The sequence below is a fragment of the Eublepharis macularius genome, chromosome 5, assembly GCF_028583425.1.
Source record: "Eublepharis macularius isolate TG4126 chromosome 5, MPM_Emac_v1.0, whole genome shotgun sequence".
Taxonomy (NCBI): Eukaryota; Metazoa; Chordata; class Lepidosauria; order Squamata; family Eublepharidae; genus Eublepharis; species Eublepharis macularius.
In genome coordinates, this window is record NC_072794.1 from 154,960,019 (window position 1) to 154,968,685 (window position 8,667).

Consider the following 8,667-nt stretch of genomic DNA (forward strand, 5'->3'; position numbering starts at 1 on the left):
ATGCACGGTGTAGAGAGAGTGGACAGAGAACTTTTTCTCTCTCTCCCAAAATACTAGAACTCCAGGGCATCCCGTGAAGCTGATGGGCAGTAGACCAGGATGGACCAAAGAAAATATTGCTTACACAATGAGTGATTAAAATGTGGAATTCGCTGCCAGAGGAAGGAGTGATGGCCACAACTATAGACAGCTTTAAAGGTGGATTAGACAGATTCATGGAAGACAGGTCTCTCAGTGGCTAGTAGCTGTGGTGACTAAAGGGATCCTCCACATTTAGAGGCAGTAAACCGTTGAATACCAGGGCCAGGAGGCAACATCGGGAAAGGCCTCAACCTATATCCAGAGTAAATTGTTGGTGCCTGTGTGAGCCAGGATGCTGGACTAGACGGACCACCGGTCTGATCCAGCATGGCTCTTCTTATGCTGTAGCATAGTGGTTAAGTGGTCAGGTTGCAAATCATCACCCTGCTAGTTCGAATCCCACAACTGCCATGAGCTCTGTAGGTGGCCTTGGGTAAGCCGCTCCTCCCAGCCCCAGCTGTTTTGTGGGGATAATAATAACACTGTCTTTGTTCACTGCTCTGAGTGTGGCACTATCTGTCTGGAAGAGAAGTATATAAGGACACAATTGTTGTTGTTGTTAATGATTCTGCCACAGCAGGCAGGTTAAGGATTGAGATCTGGTGCACGTTGTTTAGATTATCAGACGAGTCTCTAGGAGATGAGGGATCAAACGGTCATCCTCCATGAAGGTTATGGGCGATCCTGGGCCAGTCCTTCACTGACTCTCAGTTTAAACTGCCTCGTAGGATTGTTGTGAGGATCAAAGGGGGAGGGGACAGCTATATATGCTGCACTGAGCTCTTTGGGGTGTTGTGTCTTGTGTACAAAAAGGCAGAAGACACAGAATACCTGCAAGGGGTAGCAAATCTGACAGATAGATAGATAGCAAAATAAGATCCTTCTTTCTACCTCTCTTCTGTCCTTCTTGCATGTCTCCAGATTGGTATTCTTAGGCTACTTCCTGCTCTTTCCTGGAACTCTCTCTCTCTCCCAGTTTAGTAAGTTAGTTAGCATCTATTCTCTCTCTCTCTGCTTTCTATCGAAGCTGTAGTTCCTGAATAAACTTTCTTTCTTAACTCCTTAATCAGACTCAAGATCATTCCTAAGATATACCGGAGCCTACACGGAGGAAAAATAGGATTAAAATATTCTAGATCAATAGAAACAGCACCTTAGAGAAGGGGTGCTGTGAGAAAGGCTCTGACATCACACAACACCCAGTGTGGCATAGTGAACAGAGTGATGCACGAGGATCTGTGACAACCGGGTTTGAATGCCAGTTCTGCCATGGAAGCTTGCTGAGTGCCCTTGGGCCAGTCACACAGTCTCAGCCTAACCTACCTCACAGGGTTGCTGTGAAGGTAAAATGGAGGAGAAAAGAATGATGTAAGCTGCTTTGGGTCCCCACTCGGGAGGAGGACAACATGGTATAAATGAAGTAAATAAACACAACAAAGAAAACAAAGAAAGGAATGTGGGTGAGAAAAACACAGTCAAATCATGATTTGCACCAGAATAAGTGTTGATGAAACCTTTCTACAGCATCAATGTCGCTCACTGAAGCTACACTATGAGCAGAGAGCATATCTGACTTATGATATGGATGGGGTTAAAATAAGATTTAATATTTTCCCCTCATCCAATTTCTTTCATTGGACTCATCACCTAATGGCCCAGGTGCTTTGGTCCTGCTTTGACGCAGAAGGGGAAACCGACAAAACTAGGCCCATCACTTTCACATTTACTTGCATTGCCTGGTATATGTTGAAAAATGTGATTATAGGTATTTTCTTTTATAAAAGGCTGAATATTTCAACTGAAATGTCATTCGACTCAGTTTGTAAACTGATTTGCAGCTGACCTCATGCAAAACATGGCAACTCCCCTCTAGCAAAGTGGTTCTTGTTTTCAAAAAGTGAAAAGTGGCTTTACCATATGGGTGAGCTAAACAGAAACTGGGTATTCTGAGCTGTAAGGCAAAAAGAAATCAATTTGCCACTTGTTTGCACCTAATTTGAGCCACATAAAATTATTTTGTATGGTCAACAAAGCCTTTGTATAAATAGTGAGCTTACGTACACATAGGACTTGTCCAAACATTTCTGGAAATTGGAGGGAAAGCTACCAAAATGCCATTGTTTCCTGTACTTCTGGTGAGTTTCATGTACTCCATGCAACTGTTTTGTGCTCTTCGTTTTTGCTCATTGGATCTTTCAGTTATGCACCTGCATACTTGACATCATGTGTCAAAGTAGGAAAGTAAGATATAGTCATAGACAAAGAGGCAACCTAACTTATCAGGCACACAATGTTCTATAACACACACACACACAAACTCCAAAGAATGGCTTACAGTAATTTCCTGCAATTTAAAAGTATTTATTTTTAAAACATCAGCTGCCAACCTCCATCTGACTCTCATACTGAATTTCACCATCCAAACACAGTAATTTATTAGGGATCATCAAACCCAAGTGGTTATTAAAATGTCTTGGTGTTAAATACTACTCACTTAAGTTAGCTCTGCACTGTACCCTCAGGACTTTCTCTATAATTAGTGATACTTAAAACAGTACATTTTGCTGATCGTTTAAGGAGAGACCACTTTAACCTTTTGCTGCCCAAATGAAGAATGTGATTTCTTGAAACAAAATGTAAATTTTTGGAATGTGTTTCATGTTGACACAGTGAAAAATGAAAGAGACGAATGAGACCTTATGCATGTATGTGCCGTCAAGTCACAACTGACTTATGGCAACCCCAGCACGAGGCTTTTAAGGCAAGCGAGAAGCAGAGGTGGTTTGCCGTTGCCTTCCTCTGCAGAGTCTTTCTCAGTGGTCCCCCATCCAAGTACTGACCCTGCTTAGCAGGGGTCATTTTGTAGAAAAAGAGCTGGAGGAACTCATTAGCATATGCCACGCACCTTGCCATCACCGGAAGTGTGTCATTAGCATAACTGATTTGCATGTGCCACACCCCCTGGCATCACCTATCTTAGCTGTTTTGGACCCAATCCTAGCCATTCAGGGACGAAATTGGGCCCAAAATGGCAAAATGGGGCTGAAAAGGGCCGAAAAGGGCCCCAAAATGGTCAGGATCGGGCTGCTGCTGAGTGGGAGAGTGATCCACCACCTGATAGAGGCCCAATCTGGGCCGTTTTGGCCCCAATCCAGGCTGAAACGGGCCCAAAATGGCCGAGAGTCGGGTGGGCGGGGCCACCTGACATGTGACCTCTTTGGGGAACTGCCGGAACTGCGTTCCTGTGCATTCCCCCTCGAAATGAACCCTGCTGCTTAGCATCTGAGATCTGACAAGATTGGGCTATACTATGCCGACTTCCCTCCCAACGGCAACTTAAAGACTTACAAAAAGATGATTCCTTGTTACCTTTTGCCAGCTAGAGCCTATTTCTTTAGAAGCAGTAAGTGGATCTTTGTTCGACAGAATGGAGGGGACAGTTTTCACCAATCCCCCCTACCAGGGCTGACCTCCAGCTTCTCCCTAATAATTTATCTAGGGATCTCATGTCTTGTAGGAGCAGCTTTCAGGGGATTTGGGGCTGCTTTGGTAGAGGGGAGAGGAGAAAGTCACATTCTGATGACGGAAATCACAAAAGTCAGCAGAAATTTCTGGTGGATCCAAGCCATTATAAGAGGTCTTCATAAGGCACTGAAACTTCTACACGAGACCTCTGACACATGAAGAACACATGTTAGGAAATGCCATGTTAGCTGGGAAGGGTAGTTTAAAAAGACAGAGTCGGTGGCAGGTCAAAGGCTTTGCTATACACTGGAGCTGTGTGAAGGGGCTGTGAAATGCCAGAAGGGAAACTTCAGCCTATTATAATGTCTCCAGGTCCAAGGCCAGCTCTGGAAGGCAACTTCAGCCCATTTCTATTCCTTGCTGCTCCGGTTGCAATCCCACACAGTTTTAGACCGGAAAGGTGAAATTGAAAGAGCCTTTGGGGAGGAGAAGATGAAATTAACAAACCCTCTGAGGAGCGATCTCCGCTGGCTCTGCCTTTTAAAACTACGCTTCTCGGCTAACATTGCGTCTCCCTGCACTTGAACACGCACCAAGGTGTCACATGTAAAAAAATTCTAAGGTTGCCAATTTTTAGGTTGGGTCTGAAGATCTCTCAACATTAAAACAGATCTCCAGCCTACAGAGATCAGTTTCCCAATATGAAATTTCTGCTTTGGAGGGTGGACTCTCTCTATGCCATTATACCTTGCTGAGCTGCCTCCCCTTCTCAAACTTGCTCTTGTCAGCTCCATCTCCAAATCTTCAGGAATTTCTCAATCCAGAGTTGGCAACACTAGCTGTAAAGATTTCAGCATACAAAGTTTTGTGAAATGTTTTAATGGCTTTCAACGCTGAAAGCTCTGTATGTGCGAAGGATTATATTCCCTTGTATGACCAAGGAACGGTTTTGGTGTGGGTTGCTTATCTCTCATTTATCACAAATGCACAAAAGCCATAAATGAAAATGCACAAAGTGCTGTGAGAGGCCAAGAGGGTGCAAGCTTGCCAAGGTCTCCTGCCAGCAATATACACTGAAGTCCTTGGGGCCACGATGGTAAATAATTAGAGGATCACATTAAAACCCAGAAGCATTTGAATAAGCCATTTCAAAACAAAACCCGGGACAATTTAATCCATGTAGGCTTTGTCTTATTAAAAAAAAATATGTTACTGTGATGGAAGCAATGGAATTTCTCCTGTCTTTATGAAGCTCTGTCTCTTCCCAGGCAAACTCCTTCGGTCAGTGTCCTTAAATGAACTTTCCATATTCCATCTAATTTGAGTCTGTTTATGGCTTAGTGGGAGCTCTTCCAATTAAAAATAGCAAGCCCAAATTCTCCATTCCTCCCTGTATCTGGAGAAGGGAGCTTTGATTTTCAAAAGCATATACCTTGAAAATCTTGTTGGTCTCTAAAGTGTTACTGAACTCAAATCCTGCTGTTCTACTGCAGACCAACACGCAAAGACCAAATTCTATGGGTCTGTTGCCTCCACACTGGATTTTCTCTCCTTTTCTTTCCCCAAAACTCGCAGTTTCTCACACCCTCCACACACGCCAAACCTATCCTGTTTACATCCAGTATTTTCAAGAAAATTTCAGATTAACTGTGCTTGTTATCTTGCTTTATACTGTGTATTCAAAGGGATTTTTAAAAAGAACAAAACTATAAAGATTGAGAGTGATTCACTCCGCCTCAGGTTTGGAATGTCTCTGCTTAGCATTAGGCAAATCTTGTTATTCCCTCAACGTCTGGCGATCATTATTTTTGTCTTTAAAAAAAAAACAGACACAGTGCTTCTGATCATTACGGGTAGCGATTATGTTTTATACTACATGAAATGTTGCTAATTTTTTTTTATAAGTTGTTTTATGTTGAGGCTATGTGACGGCCATGAGTTCCATACATCTATTTTGCCTTGTGAGAAGAAGGGTACGTTTCTTTGTCACAGACCTGCTCTCTGTCTGCTTAAGTCTTCATGTTTTCAGGGGAAATTGATAACTTTTTCCTCAGAACTTTCTCCAGTCATCTCCCACAGACTGAAGTTTTTAAATAAAATTATAGTAACAACAACAACAATGATGATGATAATAATAATAGATCCAGAGGAGTTAGCCATGTTAGTCTGTAGCAGCAAAATAGAAAAGGTGCTACTGGACTCTTTTCTATTTTGATAATAACAACAACATTCAATTTATATACTGTCCTTTAGGACAACTTAACACCCACTCAGTGCGGTTTACAAAGTATGTTATTATTATCCCCACAACAACAAACACCCTGTAAGGTGTGTGGGGCTTAGAGAGTTCTAAGAGAGCTGTGACTGACCCAAGATCACCCAGATGGCTTCAAGTGGAGGAGTGAGGATGAATCAAACCCGGTTGTCCAGATTAGAGTCCTGCCGCTTTTAACTACTACACCAAACTGGCTCTCTGGATAATAGTAATAATTATGACTGTGGTAATGATAATGCCTTGAATATGGAAAGACATGAGCAGAGCTCTGGTCACGCAATGGAAGACTGCCTGCAATTTCTGCTTATTCACCTGGCAATTGAAGCCCCCACCCCACAGGACAATCCCATCATTCTTCAAGGCCAAACTACATGTTACAACAGACACTGGTCCAGCTACTTTAGAGGATAATTTAACTGTTTAAAAATTGCCATGAAGGGGCAATGATGCAGCAGCACCATGAGATCTTGTCTCTCCCTGCCCCTTGAGCCTTCCAACGGCTGAAACAGTCATGGGTGCAGTCATATAGTGTTAGCATTTCAGTAGGGTTGCTAACTCTGGGTTGGGAAATCCTGGGAGATTTGCGGGGGGGGGGGAGTCTGGGGAGGGCGGGGTTTGTGGAAGGGAAGGACCTCAGCAGAGTGTCATACCGTAGACTCCACCCTCCAAAGCAGCCATTTTCTCCAGGGGAACTGATCTCTGTACTCTGGAGACGAGTTGTAATTCCAGGTGATCTCCAGGCCTCACCTGGTGGTTGGCAGACCTATTTTTCGGGGAATAAAGAGGAGACAAGAAACTGCATAAACAAAATGTCATTGATGATTCTCTGGATCCAAACCAATAACGACAATTGCCACCCTGAATAAGAGCTCTCTGTTTCCCAGTCTCCATGGATTCCTTAATGGCAGCCCTTTAATTTCAGGAGTAAAGTGAATGACAGTAGAAAACGGCAGGCCTCAGGCTTTGGGATATTCTCCCTAGGCATGTTTGCCAACATATTTTCTTTTAGGTGCTATTTAAAAGCTACCCCTTGGGCGCGATCTGATTGCCCTTTTAGATTATTCAGCTGTGACCTTTGTGGTTTGTTTTATTGTATTGTGATGGATGACTATATGTTGGCTTGGATCCTAAGCCTCGCAAGCATAAACAGAATAAATACATAAAATTGTACTCCCACAGGGCAGGGGACCCAAAGAAATGGCGTGGGGGAGCAAACTGGGATTCTGGAACGGGAGGGAGGCAAAAATCTCCCTTCCCTTCTCTGTAGTGGCAAAAGCAGCTACTGCTATGCGGACGGAACGGCACCTTAGGATCCAAGACCTGGCTTTAAATTTTGAGTTGAAAGCTGTCTGGGAGGCCTGGATAGGTGGAAAGGTACAGCCCAAAGGCTTTAATAAAGGAAGGAATAAATAAAACCTTAAGGGACGCCTCATTGTGCTGTACCGCTGCACAAAGAAGATATCTGATGGCATGGTACATCCTCTGATCTTTTCTGTGTCTTTTCCAGAACTACAATTTAACTGAGGCAGGGCAACTGAAATTCCCGGTTGAAGTTCATGGCACCATGAGATGTGTAGTTCTCTCCTTAATACCTCCATTATCATTACCCTAGGAGAGAAACATGCTTGGACATGCTGACAATATTAGAACAAATTCTTCTTTAATCCAGGGTCAGGTTGTTACACAAGCACCATTATATCTGCCATCCTTTGGTAACCAAAGGAAGTCATTCTGTTTATCGATTTCTTTACTTGAAAGTCTTCTGCTCGGTCTAGCAATCAAAGGGCTAAAGTACACCCTCTCCTTTTGCTGGATTTCATGTTTCCAGAGATCTATCGGAATTTGCCAACTCTAGCTGGTCAGCCTGTATTGAAGCTAAAATAAGTTCCTTGAACTTATCTATAGAATCTTTATCCCTGCTATCTGAGTCTGAGGCCTTCTCAAAAATAAAATCCAGTCTTTTGGGATTTGAGTTACAAACTCTCTATAGTTCTGCTAATAGAACTTGTTCTCCCCTAAACTTGGGGATTGTCCCTAATGTAAGATCTGCTATTGCAGTTGGGGTACTGTATGTCCAACAGAAATATAATATTCAAGACACGTGTCACAGCATACCCTTCCAGCAAGGAGATTGGGACAACATATATGGCTTTCTCCTCCTGCACAACAACACAGTGAGGTGGGTTCAGCTGTAAGAGATTGTTCCTGTGCACTTTATGGCTGTGGTTTGAACCTGGGTCTCCCAATCCTGATCTGGATAGCCCAAGAGAGACTGATCTTGTCAGATTTCAGAAGCTAAACAGGATTGGCCTTGGTTGGTAACTGGATGGGAGACCTCCAACAAATATCTGGGATGCAGAGGCAGGCAATGGCCAACCACCTCTGATAGTCTCTTGCCATGAAAACCCCATCAGGGGTTGTTCTATGACTTGAGGGCAAGATTTCTATGACTTGAGGACAGGATTTCATTTTCTCCCAATCCTATGGCAGCATTTGAACTATTATACTGCAAAAAACAAGAACGACCATGCAATTGTTGTGCTGTAAACTGATGGACCCAAATCTGTGTGTGTTTCAGTGTTTTATGATGACTGACTAGAAATTTCCACTGACATCAGTGATTTCTATCACCAGACTGAATTTCTTGCATCTCCTCTCCCATTGCAGCCCCAAAGGCCACCTGAATGCTGCCTCTAGAAGACATGAGATCTTTAGGAACAGCCTGAGGGAAAAGATAGAGGTTGGCAGCAGGATGGGGAATTGGTGAAAACTGCCACTCTTCATTTATGGAAATCCTCCGTTGGATCTGATCCAGTGTGGGCCATGTTGGCCTGGAGCAGGGTTCC